The sequence below is a fragment of the Strigops habroptila genome, chromosome 15 (assembly GCF_004027225.2).
Source record: "Strigops habroptila isolate Jane chromosome 15, bStrHab1.2.pri, whole genome shotgun sequence".
NCBI lineage: Eukaryota > Metazoa > Chordata > Aves > Psittaciformes > Psittacidae > Strigops > Strigops habroptila.
The window spans coordinates 8,321,443-8,345,585 of NC_044291.2; the positions used below are offsets into that span (position 1 = coordinate 8,321,443).

At 47.1% G+C, this 24,143-nt stretch overlaps 1 protein-coding gene and 1 long non-coding RNA gene across 4 annotated transcripts in view; one reads left to right on the forward strand and one right to left on the reverse strand.

Moving 5' to 3' along the window:
* ASTN2 (astrotactin 2) overlaps window positions 1-24,143 on the forward strand; it is a 351,114-nt gene that overhangs the window by 293,939 nt on the left and 33,032 nt on the right. The window lies entirely within an intron of this gene.
* On the reverse strand, window positions 10,205-12,513 carry LOC115617089. Its single transcript, XR_003994492.1, has 3 exons — window positions 12,314-12,513; window positions 10,691-10,876; window positions 10,205-10,340 (listed from the first exon to the last, which is right to left on the reverse strand). It is a non-coding gene; the product is annotated as an uncharacterized LOC115617089 (long non-coding RNA).

Below are 24,143 nucleotides of genomic sequence, written 5' to 3' on the forward strand. Positions count from 1 at the left end.
CCATTTGCAAGAAAAATCTGCAGTGTTCATGCTGGTGGAAATACCCAACTGTACGGTATCCTGTGGGGAAGGACATCCTGCTCAGTTGAGAAGAAATTCCTTAGAGATAAATGAGCTGAGCATCCTGAGCCTCCTGGGGATAATTTCCATGGAAGTATATAACAAGTATTTTTGTTGTATTTTTATTGACTTTTTATAAAAGAGCAGCACAGCACCGTATCACCGTGCTTGGTTTGTTGAGGGCTTCTGTAACAGGTGAACTTGATGTAGGCAAGAAATACCCATGTGGTGGGGCTGGGCTGGAGGCCATGCAGTGAGGGCAGAAGGTTGGAGAAATCTGCTTAATCTGTGGTGTAAAAGAGGCTTTGGGGACAGTTGTCCTAGATGCCCTACAGCATGTCAGGGTGACTGAGAGTCTTTGTTTCTCCTGGTCTGCCCCCACGCCAGTGATCACTGCTGCCCGAGTGCAGTTGCATGTGCCCATCTGCAAGTGTGGTAGTTGTGTCTGATGTTGTTGGAGCTTCTGAAGACCCCAGAAGACACTGCGTGTCCCACTGACTGTGTCCCCATAGTCCCCTTGACTATGGGCCTGTCCTACTTTCTCTCTCAAACCCTTTCCCCCTTGATACTAAAGTTTTGTGAGATCAATTGCGTGAGACTGGGTATTGCACCTTCTGGAGAGGGACCCCTACATGCAGCCTGCAGATCAGCTCTATCCAAGCCATAACCCTGGTGGAAACTTGATGACTTGATGAAAGTCAGCTGGGTTAAAGAGAAACCCTGCTAGTTGAAGGCTAGGGTATGGTTAGGCAAATTTCAGTGTTAGCATCACTCCCTGTTTATGTACTTACGTGTTGAGTGGGTTTGGAGAGCCTGGTTCAAAAGAGGGAGGTGTTTAAAGGAGCTGCTGCCTGCTCCAAATGTCATCCAGGTAAAAGTGGTACCTCCTCTTCCTGGGAGCCTAAAGGCTGCTTGTGCAACGTGGCTTGAGATTCCTGGGAGATACCAGCAGTGGTGGGTGGCCCAGATGTCCTCTGGGCACACTTCCCATAACAGCTTTGCTGCCCCAGGTAGTGTGAAGCTGCCAATTGTCTATTGCTTTTTCCCTTGGACCCCGCTTCTTTTTGTAGTGCATTATGTGGTTTCTGTCAGATCAAATGGCCCAAATAGGCTTCATACAATTCTTTTTTACCCCAGTATGCATGACTGACTTCATTTCTATCTGCTTCTTCGTGGCTGGAGAAGTCGTGAGTGAACTTGGGGGGTCTAGGGAGGGCAGCTTTGTCGTGTTTTATCTACTGCAACATACGTTCATCTCAATCCTATTCAGTACTCAACAGGGTAAGAGCAGGGAGACCAAGGAAGTGGCAGCCAGTCAGTCAGGATGTTGATTTCCTGTTGATTTCCGAGGTGCCCCTTCCCTCCAGCTGTCCTGGGGACATTGACGTCACCACTTCTGGAGATGCTGCTAACTTCAGTATGATTTAGCATGAAACAACTGAGCTTAGATGTGTCTAAAAGGATCTGCCTTCCCCCCGGGAGCATGGAGGTGTTGACTCTCTCTGATCACTCAGTCCTGGGCTCTCACCCATGGATAATAACGTTTTTCCACGGATGATCCTGAAGGCCAAGTTCTGCTGGAGCGGGAGGACGTGCAGGTGGGCAGTGGTCAGCTCTTCATCTCGTGCTTCGTACAGCTGTTGCTGCAGCCCCTTTTCGGTTTTCTATCTAGGGAGGGTCAGAGGCAGGGAAAAGCAAACCTTGACGTAACTGTCCCTCCCTTCCCTGTCTGGTAGCAGCAGTGAAATTCATGATCCATTCCTGTTGGTGCTGAGCTACCCTTGATGGCTTCTTGCAGGAACACTCAGGACTTTGTCTCAGTCCAAGGGGCGATAGTGAGCAAAACACTTAGTACCTCAGCCCACAGAGATCCCTGGACTTGGAGCCTGGCTGCTGTGGTGACAGTCCCCCTTGAGATGCCTAAATCAATTAGACAGGGCCACATCATCTCTGGTCTATTGACTTTCTCCCCATTGCCCTCCCCCATCCCATCTAGCTGCATGTTCTGTGCGAGATACCTACCACTCCCAGCCGGTAATGACTTCCACATGGGGCTGGACCTTGTGGACAAATCCCCTGTAACAATAGGAAATGTTCCTTGGTCTCTCGTTGTGTCTGTCTTTGGGAAGGAGGAGAAGGCGTTGACGACAAGCCGAAGAGCTCTAATATTCCTCCCGGACAGCTGATTAATTCCATCCTCTGCATCCGCTCTGGACCATCCCGCCCCGCCCCGCGCCTTCTGCTTTTTATTGTTCTCTCCACCTGGCTCCCTCTGGCAAGGAAACCGATGGGATTTCGTGCCACGTGGAGCTCCAAATGGAAAACCCGGACAGTGAGAACCTCTCCTCCCCCCGCGGTCCAGGCCCAGTGGCTTTTGCTGGAGGAGGAGAGGCTGCACCTTCCTCGCAGCCAAGACCGAGCGCTGGAACGGGGACGCAGCATTCCTCCCCGGCACGTCTGCTCCCGCCTGGGAGAGACGAGACCCTGCCTTTTCCCACTCCTTCCCCCGCCATCAGGATAGCTTCTCTCTTTGCAGATCTCTTTGCAAGCTCACTCTCACATTTGGACCTTCTTCCTATACGTATGGCCACGTTCCTGCTTAGAAACCATCCAGGCTCCTGCAGGGATGTGCCCACCCTTGCCCTGGAAACTGCCTGCCCGTTGCGTGCTGCAAAGCCCCCAGTGCTCGTTCATGTCATCTGTTCACTCATAACCTGACATAGGAAGGGCTTGTGGTGGCTCCCGCACCCAGCTGTGGTCACACGTGCACTCAGATTTGCACGCTCACTCGCACATATCCCCTCACTCTTCCACCACAGTCTGGTTGTGTCTCATGTACTGGCCATTCCCTCGGCAGACACACACTCCGGCCTCATTGCTCAGCTGTGATCCATGGAAGAGGGGGAAAAAAAGAGAGACAAGGGCATTTTGATTATGATTATGGAGTTGATTTATTAGAATCATTTTAAAACACAAAGCCATCTGTGTGCCTCTTCCCCATCCAAGATTTATAAAAGATGAAACCATCCATCTGACCCCCAGCTCTCCCTCCCCTCCTCTTCCCCCGCCTCATCCTCGCCTTCCATTCTCCTCTGTGGCTCTCTTGCCAAAACACTTGCCCATACTTAATTCTCCTCCCAGAGAGACAATGCTTTGCATTCTTGTATTATAAGCCAAAAAAAAAAAAGACAATTCTATTCTGTCTCTGCTCTGCAGCTTGGTCTGCTAAGTTGCTTTCCCGAGAGGCTGTGTTTAAAACAAAGATAGATAAAGGAAAAGACAAGTTGGTGCTGAAAGATGCTGGAACGTCATCGCGTGGGGGTAACATTTTCATTCACTCCACATATCAAACAGCCACTGGCAGGCCGTCCCCAGGCAGGGTGGATGGGACTCGAGCCTATTCCAAAGGGCTCACCTTTAGGGCGGAAAGACGCTTTTGGATTCCGTCTCCCATCCTTCCTTTGCTCCCTTTTGAGGGCCTTGGCTCAAGCCCCAGTTTTCAAGGGTTGAGGTGTGCTGACAGATTCTCTGAGCAGGATGAGCCAGTGGCTGAAGTCCAGAGCAGGAGGAGAGCCGAGGTCCGAGTTTCCTGGAATCATGTTGTGACAAGCAGGAAGAGGCGCAGCCCTCCTCTTCCTCACTGCTCCTCTTGATGCCGGTCCAGCCTCCCTGGGGTGCTGACATCAGAAGAGCTACAATGATTTACACCTCTTGAGGATTTGGCCAAGTCTTTCCACCTCTCCATGCCTCCATTCCTTCCAGATCTGCGATGCTTGAGGCATTTCTGTGGTCACCAGAAAACTAAACCAGCATCGCCAACTGGCGGTTAAGGATTTAGGCATTATAATGCTGTTGCCCTTCTGATGAGGTTGGAAGGTAGGAGCATATCCAGAGCTCTGAAGCTCTTTTAGAGGAAGGGAGAGCTAGAGGGGGTGTTAGCATGCAGTTTGTGTGAACTAGAAATGATCAAATGAAGTCTGAGATTAGCTAATGCATGTTTGCCTTTCCTTATTTACACATCAGGGAAGCATTTTCCTCAGTTTCAGCATATTAATTTGTAGCCAGTGTCCAGCATTCAAAGCCACAGTGATGGTGGGAGAAGGTCACAGATGATGGTGACGGCAATCCTGAACAGCAGTGTTTTGACTTTGATTTTATGTGTGTGCGCTCGGGTACAAACCAAAACCTTTCTGGGTTTTGTAACTGTTCTTTTGAACTTCATCTTTCCATATAAATCTTATTTTTATGTTGTTCGAGATTCCCATCTGAGATCTGACATTTGTTATTTGATATTGGCAGAGGAGAACGAAACCTATTAGTGAAGGCTCATGGGTTCAACAGGATTCTAGGGAATAAGAGCAGGGCTTGTGAAAAGACCTGAGGATTTAGTGTCACTGTCATCTGCTCGAGCTCTTGAATCTCTTTAGTGACCCCTTTCTATCCACAGAATTGTCTGTCTTCTGTTTCCCTGGTTCCAGGTGTATATTCATGGAAGCTGATGACTTAGCCGCTTCATTGTACACTAAATCACCCAAGTGCTGAGTCTCCTCCAGGACCATTTCACAATTCCCTTATGTCTGCTTAGAAAAGATAGGCATAACCTCATGCATTTCTTTTGGAAAGAACGAAAAAGGAGTTTTATTTAGACCACAAAACTGCTGTGGTTTGCATGGCACCTCTTTGCACTCAGGTCCCTCTCACTCCTCTTCAGGAAAGACATCTTGTAGAGGACAGACATTACTTAGCTGACTTAAAATCTATCAGGAATATTAGAAAAGGGCTGGAAGTGATGGTCTTCTAGGCCTAGAGCCAAATAACCCTGCTTAAACCAGCTGTGACGAGGGTCTGACCAGCAACCTTCCCAGAGCATCCACACCTGCACTGAGATACCCAGCCGTGAGATGACCTTTCACTTTATGCATCCCAAAGTGAGTGAGGACAGTGGACAGCCACATCTCACGGTCTCTTTTTTCCAGATCAGAGCACAAAGATCCCTGGTTGCTCCACAAATGCCGACTGAAGAAAGGGAGTTTCCAGCCCATACTCCCAACACACTCAGCTTCTCCCTTTTGATTCCTCTTGACTGCGCCGTTCATCTCTGCTTCCCATCCAGCGCTGCTGTATCATGGTTTAAACAGCTGCCCCGTCCCACCCTCCAGGCAGCTGCATCTCGGGGCTGCCTGGGGAGCACAGAGCTCTGACACCATCCCTCTGCCTGAGCATGGTTCTGCCCTGCAGCACTGAGGGCCATGGGCGCAGGTTTGGCTGCAGGGACGAGGAGAACACACTGTGCAGTCTCGTGCAGAGATGGCTTTTCTCCTTATTTTTTTTTCTTTCCTATTTTTCTTCTTTTTTCCTTTTTTTTTTTTTCCATTGGTTGTTTGGATTAAGGGGCCTTAAAGGGGCCAGACATTTCTTGTGTTCTCTCATACCCTATAAATAACCGGCACCTCTCCAGTGCTGCAACTCCACCCTTCAGTTGCAGATTCCACTGTCTAGCTGCCACCACACCGCATAGCCTTTCACACTCTTCCTTTCTGTTTAATATGGAAATATTAGCAAAAAAACACTTGCTGTCACCAATTCTCCAAGAGGAGGAGGGGGAAAAAAGGGAGAAAGAGGTGGGAGGCACACGGGGAGGGCACAACCAGCCAAAAAGAGTATCCGGAGGAATGTTCTTCTCCCTCCCAGGTTTACAGCAATGTCTTTCCATCTGTTTTGTTTTCCTTCTCCCTCAGCCTGAAAGTGCTGCAGCATTATCATGTAATGTTGCTTAATGTGACCAAAGGCTTCGTGAGTCTCCTCATGGACCGCAAACATAGCCCAAATTCCAAGGGAGCAATGCCTGCGGCGTCTCGTTAAAGCAGAAGACTTGCAGCCCTCTGTGTAGCCCATGAATGGTTGTTTGGGGTTTGGATTTTTCCTTTTCTTTTCTTCTTTTCCCCTTTTCTTTCTATTCCAAGTGCATGCCGCCATCCAATCCGGGCAGGGGTTTTGTAACGCGCCGGCATATCTGAGAGGTATGCGTGGAATCTTCCAAGTGCTTGGTCAAGTCCTCTGTGGTTTCCTTTGAGCAACTGCCCATCCTGCCAGCTCCCACCACCCCTTCCCAAGCCCCCTGACATGCAACCGGTTGCGCCATTCATGCCAGAGTTTCACATGACAGTTGTCTCCTCCGGGTTTCTTTCTGTTCTTTCCTCCTGGCACATTTCCTGATGTTGGTGAAGGATCAGAGAGTAGTAGCTAAAGACTGAAGCAGTCTTGAAGACCATGGAGCCAGCAGAGATAAAGAAAAAGCTCTTACCTACCAAGTGTCCCAGTCTCATTTAGGGAGTGAGATGTAAGCCCCACTTGGTGCTAGATGGTGTTAAGAGCTTGAGTGAGGGGAGTGGGTGCTCTAACAGGTGAAAGTCTCACTTTTTGCTGTACCTGAGATGTTACTCTATCAGTATTTTATAATGTCTTGTGGTTTTTGTTCTCAGCAACCATCTATAGGGCAGAGAAATCTTGTTATTCCCATTTAGAGAAGGCAGAGTAGAAGCACACAGCCCTGGAGATAAGGGTTGGCTTGAGCATTGCTAGTTGCCTGGGCTTTGCAGCCCAGTTAGTGCCCACTGGCCAGAGTGATAGGCTTTTAGCCTGTGGATGCAAGCTCCCATGTACCAATGTCCACGTGGCTCTGCAGGAGAGGTACTTGTGGGTTGTGTTGGCTGCAACTATGATCAAAATAGTTGAGACTATATGAATGGAAAAGTAGACCTGTGCAATGGCATCTCATGGCCCTCCTTCTGGAAGCTCAGCCTGTGTTCATGTTTCAGTTATGCCGCATGGAATGTGTATGGTAGAAGCCTGCCTATGAGACTGGTTGTTTCCATGATGGTTTAGCTGCATCCTTAGGCCTGGACACATCCTCATTAATAATGAGAAAACCCCAGTGCACTAAACCAAGCAAAGTGAGGCTTATTCACATACAATTTGCCAAGAAACTTCTATATCACTTTGTTACTGGATTTTATTGTTTTCTTTTTCTGTTTTTCCTTTATAAGACCTGAATCCTGCCCCACTGATGTTCCCCAATACATTTCTGCAGGAGGTGACTGAAACCCTTTAGTTCAGGCCCTTCTCCACACAGTGAGATCTCTGTGTGCATTCACCTGTGGAGTTCTTGCAGAGCCTCTTTAAGACTCAGCAAAGCATCATCTGCAGCCCCTGCATTGCCCTCTGCCCTTTTTGCACTACTGTTGCTTTAGTGTTTAATGCACATGTTGGCTTCCCCTCGGGCTGCAGCAGGCACCAGGCACTTGGAAAGCATTAAGCAATGTTTTTCAGTCCTTAAATAAGTAGTGACAAAGTTATGGGCTGCCTTTTGGCTGGGGCACACTCACCCACCCTTCAGGAGGGATGTGTGCGTGGTGTGGTCCAGTGCAGGAGCTGGGAAGGGCTGAAGCGTCTCGGGGAGCTCAGGAGAGGCCAAAGGATCCCTCTGCATGGTGTCTGCACGTTGAGCACTGGTGGCTTGGCAATGCTGCCAATTGGAATGAAATCTCTACAGGGGCAACTAAGCCATGTCGTTAACACAGTGACCACCCCATGCCAAATGCCAAGTCCCTGCTCTGAACACTGGGGTTTCACAACTAAAGTTGCAAGTTAGTTTTGGGGGGTTTTTTGACTTTTTTTTTTCTTAACATGAGGAAAAGTATATTTTTTCCTGAGCTGCTTTGTTGGAATTGGCTGGGCTTGTTTTATCTGGAACTTTCCAAATTAAATTCAGCCTGAGGCAGATACCCAGTGTGGAAAATTTCAACCCAAACAGTTGAAGTTTGGCAGTGGTGTAGGAGCTGAGCGTATGGAAAGTGCCTCAGTGTGCTGAGGCCGTGCTACCTGCTCTGCTTGGCAAGGGGTGTTTTCAGGGGTGTCCTCTTCTCGGCTAGCTAAGCAGAGATGTGGCTTCATGCAGGGATGGAGTAAGGAATGGAAACGTCTGTACTGGGTTATGGGAGTCTGCATGCTAACCATAAAATCACTGTTCTTGGTGGGACCCTGCCCGGTCACCTTCACAGAGATGCTGTGGTGGGATGAGACAGGGGAGCTGGATCACCAGCATCAGGGCAGGGCTGGTGGGGTTGGCATGCTCTTCAGGAAGATGAGAAACTGGAATGAGGAGTGGAATCCTCTCTGCTTCTGGTCCCTTTCAGCAAACTAAGGGTGACACCAGCTGCTGGCCAGTGGTATTAACCCTTCAGAGCTCACATCCGAGATGTGTGCTCATATCCCAGTTGCACCCAGTTGTACCTATCTGCTGAGCTGGCAAGAGGCTTCCAGCATGGGCACCAGGCCACTCAAAAGGTGAGCAGTTGTTTTATGTTCCCTCTGTGGCATCAGTATCAGAGCCGTGGTTTTGGCGTGGTTCTCCATGAGTGCTGGGGAGTCGTGCTTCTGTGAGAGCTGCTTCCCAAAACCCTGTGACCTTCCACCTCCATGAGCCCCAAGACTCCTCTTACTCCACTCTTGCTGTTGGGTTCAGAAAGGAGTTTGTGAGCCTAGGACTGGTTTATTGTTGTTGTGTTTTTAGTGAAGCCTTCAGCCTTTTTGAGAACGTGGCTAATCATGTGAGAGCCTGTCTGGATTTCTCAGTGGGGCATATTTTGTTGAGCATTTATTTCCCCCAGGTCACTTGTGGAAGGAAGAGGGGCTCTGCTCCCTCCTCTGCCTCCCCTCTCAATGCCCCTGTCTCAAAACCCCCAAACATAACGTGGAACCAAGTGCCAAGCCAAACCTCCAGCTTTTTCATTCCCTTCTCCACATCCTCACACAGATGCACACCAGCCCCGTCACCTCGCTGGTGGCCACCAGGCATCCATCACCAGCCCCATGGGGATGGCCACACGCATGGGGTAATGTGTTACTGCCCGACAACCTGAGTGATGACTTCTCTTAATTAAGCTGGCTTTCCTTCCTCCTCCTTCTTTCTTTATTTCTGTCCCCAAAATGTGGCAGAAAGCAGCAGCCATGTGGCACAAGCCGGGTGACATCAGCTCTGTTCCTTTGGGATGGCATTTTATGCTCCAGCTGAAATGTTTAGGGCCGGTTTTCATTAAAAGTGACTTTTGAAAATGGGTAAGTAATAATTTGCTAAATCAGGCCCTGAACTGCTCAGTTGAACAAATTATTACTTGATGGGGTTTTTTTAAAAGAATTTGTGTAAAGGGAAACCCAGTTTAATGAAAAAATAGCCAGGTTGGATGTTAATTCCAGCTTGGTGTCACCACCATCTTCGTGTCATGCGTTAGTCATGGCCTCCTTTACATGTTAATTAAGCTGATGTGTCAGTAAGTGTTAGGAGTGCAAACTTGGGTAGTGTTTTTTTTGCTTTTGCAACATTTGTTTAGTTTTCATTCAATGCATAAAATGTGAAGGGAACAAACAGCTCATGCACATTGTATCATGTAATGAGACGAGTAACCAGATGTTAATTAATATATGAATATCGTTTTTATTTCCAATCGTCTGGCTGTGGTTTGAGCAAACCTATGTCCCCCAGCTGTTGCTACATGAGACAGAGCAAAAACAGAGCTAGAGTTCAGCTGCTCTATTCCCAGAGCACAGACTATTACCCCAGCTGAAAGAGGAGATGCTTTTAGGATGTGCTGTCCCCAGACGTGACACGGCACTGTGACATTCTCCTTCTATCCAGTGGAGGGCAACAGGGGACACGCTCACAGCCCTTCCACCTATTTTTGGAGGCAGCAGTGCTGGGGTTTTGAAGCCCTGCAGAAACACATCCAGGTCTTTCCTCCTGGACACCGCAGTCCAGTAAGATTTCTGCTACCAAGCAGTGATTATTTATACACCAGCTTTGTGGTTCTTGAAGGAGTCCCTGGAGATACTCAAAATTCAACTGGATAAAGCCCTGAGCAGCCATGCCCTGGCCTTGCGACTGGCCCTGCTTTGAAGAGGTTGGACTGGAGGCTTTCTGAGCTTCTCTGCAAGGCAGGTAGTGGGCCACCACATTCAGCCTTTTGCTGTCAAAGGAATCCTAGAATCATAGAATAGTCAGGGTTGGAAAGGCCCTTGAGATCATCTAGTTCCAACCCCCCTGCCATGGGCTGGATTTGATTATTCTGTATTTCGACTGGATGACCCTTTCTAAGCTGATCCAAGAATTTCCTTCCCTTTTCTCCAGCTCTCATCCAGTGGCAACATGTGGTTATGCTGTGACCAGCCAGTGCATCCACGCATTTCTCCTCTTCCTCGTCTGTTTCTATCTGCAGAGGTTCCTGCTAACAAAAGAGCTATTTTAATGTCCATCTTTAAGTTAATTTGTATTTTTAAATATCAAAATTCATTCCACTTGTATTAGTATAGCCCTCAAGATCTTCTAATTTCCTTTGACTGATCCTCTGATCTCCTGTGCACTAATAATGCATTCCACTTCATTCAGCGCTTAAATCATTGCTGTATCTCGAGTGAGAAATAAGATGAATTACAAGCCTGATCATTGAGGAACCCTGTTAGTTATAACTCAGTTCCCATCACCCTCTTTTCAGCACAGCCTATGTTCATTTGTCCATTACTCAATTCCTTACCTGCTCTATAATTCTTCTGCTAATTCCCACCTTTTCAAGCTTACCTAATAATTGCCCGTGTCATGTTGTGGTGCCTCTTGATACCCAGATAAATGAGATCGTACCACACTTCTCATGTCTAGGGAATGAGCTGTCTCATTGAAGAAATGCATCAGGTTCATCTCGCACAATTTACTAAACCTGGGGTTGCAGTTGATTCTCCTTGTCTCCATGTCATTAAGGATTCCTTCCTTTAAAAGAAAAGGAAAAAGAGGGCTGTAGGATGAGATAATTTTCTCTCTCCAAGCTACACCTGTGCCTTGAATATCAGCAAGGAAGGCTGAGCTATTCAACCTCTTTGACCCATCGCATGGTCCACAGATGCATTGATTTTCTCAAGGCATCCCATCTTCTGCTAAGACAAGAGCCCGTGACTTGCTCTAAATTGCTTGTGAACTCCCTGACACTCTCTCTTTGTCTCTGTTTTCCCTCCTCTCCTCCCTCCCCGCCAGTAGCTGGCACAAGGAGAATAACAGTGAAATCTCCCACATTGCTGTGGTCTGAGCAGGTTTCTCTCACATTATGGCTAAATAAATATTAATAAGAAAAATGGAATAAGAGCTCATTGACAAATTCGGCAAATATTTGCCTCTGCCTCCCCTTTCCAGCCACCTGGCTCCTGCAGGAAAGTTTTGCCCTTTCTCAGACCAGAGCATTCAGGAAATAAACACTCGCTTTATTTTCTTGGAGGAGGAGGAAAATGAAAACAGCATCTGGGGGCCTGTAACCCACATCTTACATTTAGCATGGCCAGAAGCAACTTCAAACCCGCTAGCTTGAGCAATGGCTTTTGTCCATGCCTTCAAGTGATATGTTAGCACAGAGCTGGCCAGGGTGGGCTTGAATGATGCCCATGGTTTCACCTTGATGACCTGGAGTGCTTTGCTGCACATTTGGAGCTACAGTGTATCAAAAAAAGCTCCCAGAAAAAAGAGATTGAGTCTTCGAGGCAATCTTTGCACTGGGAAAATTGAAACCTTGGTTTTAACAGGAGCAACGGGCAGAAGGAATAAAGAGAGAAGAGCAGGGATGGTGATGGCGCGCGCTCCCCCGGGGACATGGTTCAAGTAGCTGTAGCCATGGTTGCCAGCAGAGACCTGGAGCATGATCTTTAGAGACAAACTCCCACCTGGGAGGTGGCTTTAGTGCAAGGCTGCTTAAGGGCTTAAATGATGCAGGGTCACCCTCACTTTAAAAGTGACTTCAAGGGTCAACTCATTTCTGCTTTGGGATTTGGCTTCCTGACAGCTTGAGCAGAGGCTGTGCTGGAGGGCGAGAAGATAAAGTTGAGATGACTTAGACCAGGCAGTTATGTTGTTGCAGTGCAGGTTTCCAGTTGACCCCAGTCTTTTGATGGGGATTACGTTTGTTCCCACTTTTTCTTTGGTTTTCTTTGGAAATGATCTCTTGGTGTGACCTTGCAGAGGTATAGCAAAAACAGTACTTCAATCACAGTTATTCTCTATGGCAGAAGTATGGGACTGTGTGAAATACTGTGTTTAATTTAATAGCAATCTGCTGGGGGAAACAAGCAGGAAAAACCAAAACACAAACGCTCAAGAGAAGCCACCTTCTTCAGAACAATGGTAGAGACAATTCCTTAGCCAGCAGTTGTAAAGATCTCCTACCTCCAGGTTACAGCCAAGTTCAAAGCCACTGGCAGGCAGCTCAAAGTGTTTAGAAGGTTCCCCGTGTGCAGAGTTTGGGAGTGTTGTTGCTATGGTTTTGGTCGGATGTGCACAGCATTCACCCTGGGGATGCTTGGGAGTACCAGAGACGCACATCAGAAATGGTTGTAGACCATGGAGGTAGATCTCCCTGTGGACTGTTGGGGTTGTGCTGTTGTTCACAAGCTCTCTGTGTCAGGCACTGTATTTTTCCTGCATGAAATTAGCTGATTGTTAACTACCAGTCAAAAGGACTCCATCTCCCTTGCACACACTGGGTTAAAGGCTGAAGAAGCAGAGAGACCTGAGGCACAGCCCATGTCTAACTGGGTGAATCAGCCAGCTCTGCCTCCAGGGAGGTAAAGTCAGGTTGTGGTGGCTTGTTCTCAAACATCTAGAGTGGCGATTGAGGTTCAGGTAGCTCTTTGGCCTTCACGCTATCCACAACACACCATGACTGGTCTCCACCCACGGTCATGAGCAAAAGTGAAGGACACGGTTTCATTGCAGAGAAGGAACTACCTCTCCCACAGCTCGGTGCAAAGGCTGGCATAGGACATAGACATCGGGGCTGACCCTAACCCATGACTACATGTAGGAGCGTGGTGTGAGAGCTGCCTGCCTTCCTCCAGAGCAACCACTGGTGGTGTTCACACCATGGGCCACTTTCGTCCCAGTTCCCACCTTCAGGTTTCCTCTAATCACTGCCAGCAGAGAGCTGCCTTTCAGACAGACACATCCTTGCTCCTGCAGCTCCTCCAGCCCAGCCTCGGCTGCCTCCCTGCCACGGGGCTTTGCTCCAAGTCCTGGGATACCACGTGGTGGCATTCCTTAGTCCTCCCAAGATGGAGTGGTGAATCCTGCCGTTCCCTTAACGAGACTGACTAATTATTTATTACAAAGGAGGTTGCAGGAATCTGGAGTGGAAACTACTCCCCAGGCCAGCAAACTCACACCTAAGCATGCCAGGCTGCTTCCATAGCACAGCACATGCCGGAGCAATCAGTGGGAGTCTTGCAGGAGTGGGACCAAGGCTGTTTTATGCATGTGTGTGTGTGAGTGGGGGGGTGTGTGTATATATATATATAGATATATATGTATAAAAAGTGCGTGTGTGTGTGTATTTTACTATGTTAAGCTATAAACTGTATGGGTTAGGTATGAATTAGAACCTTATAAAATGTGTTTACTCATTCTGTGTAACTCAAAGCGGGGATTAAACAGTAGGAAAAACTGACCAGGAGAATTTTCCAAGCAGAAAAAATTTTACAGCTCTCATTGTGAACTTCAGAGGGAGGGGGTTGGGGTTTTTTTTTTGTATTTAGGATTTTTTGAGAACAAGTTTTTTGTGTTTGAATTTTTATGGTTATTAGATAAAAGCAGGGGGGAAGATGAAGAGGAAGGATGAATGGAGGAATAGCAGGAGAGCATTCTGGCAGGCAGGATTCTCCCCAGGCACCTGAGCTCCATCCTCCTCTCCATCTCTTCTGACAATGTACTTTCTGCGCCAGTGGCATCCAGGAGGCCCTCCCCATGGCATGCTGTGCTCCTAAGCAGGTCCTGCTTTTCTCATCTTGAAGGCATCCTTTATAGGGAAAACAGTCCCCTAATGCTGCTGAATTTGAAGGGAATGGGTAAAGGAAAGGAGCAGTGGAAGCAGAGGCAGCAGGAAATCGAGGCTTCACAGAGCATCTCAGGCAGGGGAAGAAGAGAAGGAGGAGGAGGGGATGGGGATGGATTGAGGTCTTAGAGCCTGTTTGCCCTCCTTCTCATAAAGAAAGTCTGGCCAAAGAACCAAGGGAATAATCCCACCACTATCAAGTGAGTCATCCAGGGTCAGTTCCATTTGAGTGGTGTTCAATAAACATCAAGGTACATGCAACCCAGAACCTTTTTGTTGCTTAGTTCCTCCCCTTCTTTCTTTCCACCCCCTCTTTTAAGTCTCTTCTACCTTCTTGTTCTTGCTGCCTTGGTGAATCATCTTTGCCTTCAGGACTGGTGACCCTTGTGCAGTTAGCAGAGCCTGACTCACTCTTCTCTACATGTTCTTTCCAGCGTTAGGAAGGTTGGGGGTTGGTTCTTGGGGCTTTGGTTGGTTTGGGTTTGTTGGGTTTTTTTTTTTCCACTTCACTTTATGAACATTTTCCAGGGGACTGGGGAAGGGAGGGGAGAAGAGAGACCTGAGAGGGTTCATTGTTTGGGTAATTTTCCCTACTGCTAAATGTCAACATCCTACGCCTGATGCCTGGGGAGTAGCAGGACTTCTATTTCAAGCTTTGGAAGGGACGGGAGAGACTCACCTTATCTCTCTAACATGGCCCAAGCGATGTTTGGGTTCTATTTAGGGATTTGAAGAAAAGAGGGAATTGATAACCTTGCCATATGAGCTCCGGGTTGGCTACCTGGCACTGGCTTCCCTCGTCAGCACGGATTCTGGAGCAGCCCTGGAATCCATTTACCACTTGGCTTAATCCTGCTCTGCTCATTCTGGGAATCTGTCTTTTGTCGTCTGAGTGGTCAGATGTTGCACAGTTGCTGGTGATGACGTGTCTCCAGCTAGAGTGATCGGTGATCCTGGGGATGGGAAGTGTGCTGAGATACCTTGCTTTGCCAAGGATATCATCTAGGAGTTTGCTGTTCCCACCGTGGAGGACCTGTGGTGAGATGGTTTCCCAGGGGACATCATCTGTGAGAGCTGTTCTGGCTACTAACAACTCCCCTTTCTTGTGGATGCCAGGATTGATTTATCTTGGTTTCTGGGAAACATGACTTAAAATTCAGAGCAGAAGGTATTCCTTCTGTGCCAGCGTCCTGCTGTGCACTTATGACAGGTATCCTCAGTGCCTGGAGTTTGCTCACTTGTAAAAAAGGGTTAATAGTCTTTCAGAGATGAAAGCCAGCTGTTAATGGTTGGAGATCTGGGCTGGGGCTCTGGGTTATAGCCTCAAATCTGCCTTTTGCCTGCTGTCTTGAAAAAGTAATTTCCTTTCTTTGTGTCCCTGCTCCTTTGCCTGTCACCTCTCCTGAGGCTGCAGCCTTCTGTGGTGCAGGTGTGATGGAGCTCACAAATGCTGTCGCGTTGTCAGAGGTATTAATGGTTTTTGTGAAGTGCACTGAAGTCTCCGGGTGTCAGCGCCTTGTTAACACGTGTTTTGCCCTCAAGGAAACAGAATCAGCTCCATTTAAGAAATCAGAGATTGTATTCTGTCCTTGTGAGCAGCGGGACTGTGCGGTGGTGCGGGAGATCCCGTCTCACCTTGTAGTTTTAGTGGGAAAGATGGGGTGACTGCTGATATGATGATGGATGCTGAAGTAGACTCCTCATGGCCAAGAGATTCCCAGCTCTTTCTCCTCTTCACTGGCTTATGTCTTCTAATAAATCAAAACTGTGAAGAAAAATGTTAACTTCATTATGGAGAAATCAATAAGTGAATGATTCATTAGCTGTGTGAAGAAAGCTGTTGTGAAAATACTCTAGTAACTCAGGTAATTCCTTGTTCAAGAACTGATGTCCACTCTTGCATCTGTTAATCCTGACTGAGTGGGTGTTTTTTAGCTTCTGAGTTTGGTCAGCTAATTGCTTATTTTCTCAGTTTTATCCTGATATCACATTTGGCTTCTCTCGTGATACCTGCTTGGATAAATGGGGAGTTATGAAAAGAGGCACAGTGAAATGACCTGCTCTCTAGTCTGAATCCAAGGTAACTGAACATATCTACACAAATATTTAGAACTCGCTGTGTTTGCACAAGTTTTAACCTTGGGCCTGCAAGCATGTACATTAGTTTGTCTGGCACACAAGTGTAATGGAACAGCTCACATGAATAAAGCTAAACATGTGTAAATGTTTGCAAGATACGGGTCAATAATTCTTTGGAAATCATAGCAAACCAACTCTCTATTTTCTTATGCAGTGGTATTCTCCTCTCCCTCTTAGACAAGTGGTCTGAAATATCTGTAATAATCATTATGGTGTGGTTGTTCCAAATAGCTCACAGCCAGGATGCAGAAACTCAGCTAGTGTAAATTGTTATTGTTCCATTGACTTCAAGGGAGCTACAGGAGACTTTATGAACTGAGGATCTGCCCCCACATTCTCAAATGTCCAAAACTGCATATTAGCGCCAAATAAGAGGTCTGCTTCCATGTGGATGCCTCCATCAGGACCAATTTTTATAAGTGTTCGTTGGCTGCAGATTTGGCTGCAGTTGTGTGTGCTGAGCCCTTCAGAATATACTGGTCCAAAGCCTTATCGCTAATTCATCAGCATATACGCATATTACCTCTATTTAGAGGAAATGGGGCCAACCAGAGCTGGTTGACACTACAGGTAGTGGTTTGCTCCACTTTCCAGCACTGAGATGTCAAGTGTAAGAAGGGACCAGGGAGCAAGGTCAGGCAATAGTGGCAATGTAGAAGAAATTGCCTGATCTAGAAGTCCAAAAATCCCACTTTCCCAATAAGTGCAAGGAGAAGTACAGCACAGGCCAGCCGATGGCTTTTCAGCAGAGCTTTACATTAATTTACTTTGACAAATTACCCAAGCTAATTATGGGTTTAGTGATTAATTGCACACTGAGTTTCTTTCTAGGAAATGTGCTTTCCTCCTCCTGCTAGTCAAGTATTTGCATATGTGTTGTAAGGCTTGAGCTCCAGTGGGTGCAAGTCAACCAGTAGGGTTCTGTGGGGCATGAAACTTCTGGAGTATTTGGTCATAAAGAGCTGAAAATAAAGGTAAGAGACTGCTCAGTAGAGCTGGAAATGAAGGACCCGACCTTGCTGTTTGGCAGGTCTCCCCTCGTTTCCTCACAGACCATCATATACTAAGCAGGTTAGGAGGTTTGTATAGGTGTATCACCAGGTCCCGCTGGTCAGAATCACCTTGTCATTGACCTTTCCTTAGGAAAGATCCCAGGATTTGGTCTCTGATGCATCTCATGGTGAAAGCTACTCCACTTCAAGTTTAGTCATCTTAATCCCAGCAAAAGATGGAAGCTTCCCATTACTCTGAACTGGTGGAGCCCAGGTCCTTGGTGCCATCTTTGCATCCAAAATTTGGGAGTCGTTTTCAGACAGTAGCTTGTTCCCCAGGAACCGCAAGAGTGCAGTAGCTTTGTGCATTTAAGAAGAAAGAGGTTATGATACAAGTTTCGTTGCTCTATCTGAAGTATCTGAAACATCAGTTTATGCTGTTGAGGAGTGGCCATGGGGTTGGTGGGGTTCCTGGTGAACATAAAGCTCTGTGCAGCCCCTGGATCTGCTACAGACTGCTGACTATGGACCCTGGGGACCACCAAGTATTCTGGAGCACTGGTCCATTGTTTAGAAATCTCTAATTTAAAAGAAGCTAAAACTGGAAGGGAAATAAGAAAGAGGGTAGGAACTAGATCTGCAGTGATGAGAGTGAGAACTAGATCTGTGGTGTTGGACAAGATCTTCTGCCAGACACGAAGTATCTGAGGACAAAGCTGATGTCTTTGTTTTGTGTCTGCACAACTCCCATAACAAATGGGTTCCCACTTTGCCTTGAAATCGAGTAACTACTTTAACATGCTGCAGAGCCCGAAACAAACTCCAAGGGAATAGACAAATTCACTTGGACTCTCCACCATGCTAATGTGAATACGTGGCTTTGAGATTGGAACTGGCTCATGCTTGGATGACTCCAAGCATAGCAGAGTCAGCTTGTGTCTGGCTGTGGTTGACCCTTAGCAACCCAGTGAACCTTGAGAAATACTGGAGGGCTGTTAGCACAGAATGAAATGCATTAATTCTCACTCTCCTCCAGCAGTGTACAGCCTTGGGGGAAATGGAGGAGGTGATGCATTTTTACATGAGTTGAAGCAGTTTTTCTGAGGTCTTGGATATTGACTATGAAAGAACTGTGATAAGCAGTCTACAGAGAGCTCAGGTGAAGGAGCAGTGAGTCCGGTTGATGAGCCTGAAAGAAGAATATGCTCATGATTAGCCTTGTGCATCATGTTTTTAGAATGTTGCAGCTCATCCAAATGAGACCATTTCCTTCTGTCCGACTGGCTGTTCTTGATAAGAACAGTGCAAGACAGCCCATCCTTCAGTTCCATGTGGTCGCTGTGTATGGAGCAAGCTCTAGCTAGCCCTGAAGAGCACCTGTGAAGCCATTCAAGGGACTTCTGTGGCACTGGAATGCAACTTTTGCTCTTAGCTCAGCTAAAGCATCATTCCTTAAATTTAGCCATCTACAAATGCAGTCTTCCAGAAGAACTGGGAAGCCCAGGGGAGAGCTCTTCATCATTAGTAATGTGTCTAGTAGCATATAGATATAGGAAGTTAATGCCCAGAAATTCATTACTCGGGCAAGGTGAAGTCATTCAGAGAAGCTGTGCAATTTGCACCTTCGTACAAGTTGGCAAGTGAGGCACAAACTGTGCCTGAAGTTGCCCAGCATCATCACTGGCTTTTCTGTTTCAGCCTAGACAACCTGTACCCAGCCAGAGGGATTCCTGAGGGATGTGTCTTAGAGAAAGGAATTATCCCAGAGGCTGCAGGTTTTATGGGCATAGGGCTTCAGCTCCCATCTAACACAAGAGGCTGACGTGCATGGATGCTCCCAGAATGTGGGCAGAAGGTTTTTTTAGTAGTAACTGGGTCTTTTTATTTCTTTTGGAATCTGGCAAGCCATGTAGGGAAGGAGGTTTTGACATCCTTCCACCAGGATCTGTAGGGACAGTTTGCTGTTAATGATCTAGGCAGCAAGACAGACCATCTGCTGATGTAAATCGGAACAGCTCTGTCGCCTAAAGTTATGTTACACTAATTTAAATCAGCCCATCATCTCCAAGACAAACCACCTTTCACTGCTTTCCCTCACCAAGTGCCAGCTCTGAAGCACATTAAACCCAGGAACAACCTTCTTGTGGACGATCCACCCTGCAAGCCTGTGCTTCCCATCCAAAAACCCAGTCCAAGCCTTCCTCTGAACCTCCTCTCCTTGGAGGCAGAGCCCTGGAGGAAGAGGAGGGTGGTACGAGGACCCCCAAAAGGTGATGGTCATGGAGGGCTGGGCATGCCATTTGTTTCCTCATTTCAGGAACCAAATCCTGGCAGGAGAAAGTGGAGTAAGGTCTCTTTTTCCATCTGCCTCGCTGGCATTGCTCTGGAGGTCACTGCTGGGGACAGAGGTCCTCACTGGGCCCCATCTGCCTTCCTTGGGCTCCCTCATTTATGCCCACTTGGGCCTCTGACATTCTACTCTGTTTTTCTTTCCTTGAAAATGGATCGGGAATTGGGAGCCGCTGTGCAGGAACGCGCCTGTTCCCCATTACAGCTCCACCGGGGCTGTAACACGATCGTGCCTGCTCCATACCCACACAGATATTTATTTATCCATACGGGCTTTCTCCTTGTTTTCATTAAGTTAGGCAGAAAAGGTTAATCTTTCTTCTGCTAAAGCTTCAAAACCAATCAAGCTAAATAAAATATGATTTCTTTCATTTCTTTTTTAAAGGACACTCTCTCTCTCTGATTTTTTTTCCTCTTTAAGCACCAGAATGAGGTCACAGACAGAGATGCCACAAGAGTAAATTGAAAACAGGTTGAAAAAAAGCAAAAGGGAGAAAGATGGGGAGAGAAAACCACAATCAGAAGAAAGTGACTGGTAACGTTGCAGGGTTGGTTTCACCCAGGCTAGTAAAGAAGATGTCAAGACAGAGACATTGGTGCCTTCCTACTTTCCCTTTTCTGTTCTTTCTAGGAATCTCGAAGGTGAATCACAGCAGGGAGGTCTCCTCTCACCTTCATTTCCACTTTGGTTTGCACTGGGTTGTGTCTGTGCTACTCAGCACAGGGACACGGGCTGAAGGTGTGGGAATGCTTGTAGAGGGCTTCCTTTTGCTCCTCTAATATCCTGGAGGCTCCTGGCCTTGCTCTCTTGTTTAGTCTATAACTCCTGTTGTCTTCAGTGGGGTGGTTGATAGTTGATTCATCCTGCCCGCTGGCCGCAGCCATGGCACTGGCAATTCTCACAATGGAAGGACTGAGGCAGATAGACTGTTGGATGCTGCAAGCAAGCGGTCTGAGCCTGCTCCCACCCATTTTCATTCCTCAGTCCCCATTCCTGACCATCTGAACCTCCTGCCACTAGAAATATGCTCATTCAAGAGCAGATTAACAGCTCAGCCTTGCAGACAGGCAGCTGAGTAAGGGATGTCCTCCTCCAGACCAGACATCAAGCTGAGTTCCCAGATGGGTATCTGAGAGCCATCACCAGTGAATGGAACTACATACCTTCCTGTGGCCAGAAGTTTGCAAAGCTTCATAAAATGGGGTTAGCCCCCCCTGCAATCTCTGCTGTAATTTTCCTCTGTTTTAGGGCGAGCTCTGACTCACCACACACCAGCATCAGCGTAAGATACATGTTTACAAAAACAGAAAGAGAATGTTTGCCAAACTCCACAGTGTGCGTGCAGAAGAAGATGAGGCAGTAGCGAGGGGTTGCACTAGAGACAGGAGGAAAATGCTACCTGGAGGGAGCTGCATCTTCATCATCGTCAGTAGTAGAGCAGAGATAGATTTTCAGAAGCTACCTGGGGAATTGAATAGTTTGGGCAGACCAGCCCTGGGAAGGCAGTTGTATAGAAAGAGTCTTGCAGAGATTTGATGTGCAGTTGGAAGTATCAGCATCCCACTGCTGAGCACAATTGTAACCAGCATGCAGCAAGTAGCATCTTTTGCTCTGTGCACAGCACTTACCATAACGATGCTGAGCTCTGGTCTGGGTTTTTCACTACTGAGAAGTGAATACAGGTGAGGAATCCTCACAGGAGCTGGTCATTTGTCCTTGATATCTGTAACAGCTTATTGCTTGATTTAGTGTCACATCAATTATTTATTACTATTAATGAAGGACACAGATGGCTGTCTGGTCAATAAAATATCTTCTACTCCACAGAGATGATCTATTTAGCTATCGTTTACTCTGCAGAGAACCTTTAGATTCTTTCTGAAATTTAATAACACAAGCAAAGATACTACAGCAATCTAGAAGGTTTGTGCTTCAGGGCTGCTTGGGGAGGCTGAAATCCTTCTTTATATTTGCTGGCAGGCTGTGTGCGAACACAAGCCCAGGTGGGAAAGAGAAGCCCCTTTGCTTTCCATCACTTATCCATATAATCCCTTTTATAAAGTGTTCAAACTCATTCTTAAAAGACAGTTAGGTTATTTGCTCTCCTCAGGAGTAGCCTGTTTATTCATATCCAATTTACTTTCTCTTGCCATTACTGCCCATTAGCCTAAATATTTCTTTTCCATCTGAGTGCCTGCCCTGTAGATGTATTAATAGAGTTATGTATCTCTACTTGGTCGTTTTATGTCTCTGCTTGTATAGTAAACTTGTCCTTTTTGTTGTTTCCTTGTGAAGCCTTCTCTCCTTTCCCCATGCCTTGTTCTTAGGCACAGATGAGCAATATTACATACAGAGCTCTCACCATGGCCTTGTGCAGTTAGGTTGGTATTCCTCTATTACATTCCAAGACCACTTTTCCTTAGTAGGGCGATGTTAGTGGTCTGTCATCCTCTTGTAATGCCAGCAAAAGCACCCGTTGCCTTAGTGACATTACAATGACTAGGTTCCAGTCTAAATCTAGGGAATAACTTGTTTTCTGGCCCTAGAGAAGGCTTAGGAAATTTCAGCTGCTCTCAGAGCACCGTGGACTGAACAACAGTCTCTGACTTCTCTTGTGCAAGATGCACAAATAACGTTGCTGTGTGCTCTGCTTCACCCAGGGGAGAGCACATCACAGCAGCTCCCTGCATTCGCTGTGGATTGGCAGCTCTGGGTAGTCAGTTTGTCCCTGGGGCATCCTTTACCCACTCCATCTTTCTCTATGGTCTGCACAGTCTGGCACAACCAGCAACCTCACTGCTGCTTATACGGGTGCAGAAAGACTCCCAGCCTTGGGGCTGAGATTTCAGCACCTTTGCTAGCATCTGTTTTGCTATTTTCATAACAACCTCTTTGCTTTTGCTTGATTGTAGTGGGTCCAATGAGAGGGGAAAGTTCCCCAGAGGCTCAGGATTGAACACAAAGCACCCTCTTGCCATAAGGTTTTTATTGCAAGGGTTTTGGCTTAACCCAAGTTGACACTGTGTTGGTGGACACTGAGAGCTCCATTTCCTTGCATGCAGGGGGACAGCAATGCAACTTCACAATCTGCATAGGTCTGATCCATGGCAAACCAGACCACTGTGTGATGGAGCTGCCACTGTGTTTTAGGGCAGTGCTCGCCATAACCCTGTTCCCCTCAAAGCTACCCAGGAAGACCATGGAAGATGAGCACTCAGAAGTTAGTGGGTGCCTTACAGAGTTAGCTGTGCAATTGTAATACCCTCTAAAATTCACCGGTTGAACATGACATTGTCCAGCCCATTTCCAGTCCTCTGCAAGTCCAGTTCCACCCTCTGTACTCCCTGTCTCAACCCTGCGTTTTAATCTCCTATTCCATCTCTTCTGCTCCCTGGCACAGATGTCCTGACTGATGCTCCTGGTACCCATGCACTGCCAGCCCAAATCTCCACTTGGTCTTGCCCAGTTGCTCATCATGGTCTCTCTACCCAGCTGTATTCTTTGCTACCCCTCATCGGCTGCTTCTCAACCCTGAGTGCTCTGGAGGAAGGTGTGAGATCCCACAGCAGGCCCCCATGGGATGATGTTCCCCCATGAAGTTTCCTCCTGGTCAGAAGAGAGGTTGCTTGAGGCCTGAAGAGGCTTAAGAGCTCTTCCTCCAGTTCAACAACACAATCTGGTCCTTTGTTATGTGTTTGTGATTCATCTGGTTTGTAAGTCATGGCAGTGTCTGTTCTCAATGACTTCTGGTGACAGGGAGTTCCCCAATCCGGCCCAACATCATATGAAAAGGGATGGAAATGAAAGTTGAAAATGAGCAATAGGGTTCTGTTTGTTTGTTTAAACCATAAACCTAGAGCTAAGGGGCTTGCCCAAGGCCATTCAGCGCTCATGACTTCCAAGTAGTGATTTTACCATTGCCATACCAACCTGCCTGTTGAGTTGACTTGGGATTTGGTATGGACCATGGCTGGCAACTGGGTTAAACTACAGAGACTGGTGACAAGAGCTGCCTGAAAAAGAAGTTTGGAAAGAACAAGTCATGCTGGGAGCATTAAAATGAATAATTAAGGCTTGGATTCCTTTAGGGAGGAAAAGAATTTATTGCTGCTCTTTTCTCTAGCCAACGGGGACATTTGTTACTGAGTTGTGTATTTTGAGACAAGACTCCAATGTGGTTTGGAGGGGCTGGGGAGGAGGGGAGTTCTTCTTCTACCTGGGTAATCCAGCCACACAGTGAGACTTTCTGCGCTGGTTATAGCATTGGGTTATTTCTTAGGGTCTATAGCTAGAACCTAGACTTGTGCTTCATTTCAGTAGTCCTCAGTCACTTTTGCTTTTAGGAAAATAAAGTGCTGACAAGGGAATTCTCCTCCTCCCTCTGCTGTGGTGTCTTGACATTTACACATGCACAAGGTACCTGGCACAGCAATCTGCGTCCAGGTTTGCTTATACCAGCATAACTATATCAGCTGCAACAGCCTTTTCTCTGATTCCCATCAGTGGGAATGGGGGCACAACCAGGGCAGCTGCTCTGGCTTTTTTCACTGCTTGAGACCTTGGGCTTTCAGTTACACTGATGTAAAATTGGAATTGAATGCAATGAGCTCTAACTGATAGACAACCTGCCCACTGCAAGGAGACAGGTTGCAAGGCATTGGATAATCATGCCCCAAAAGCTTAATAAAT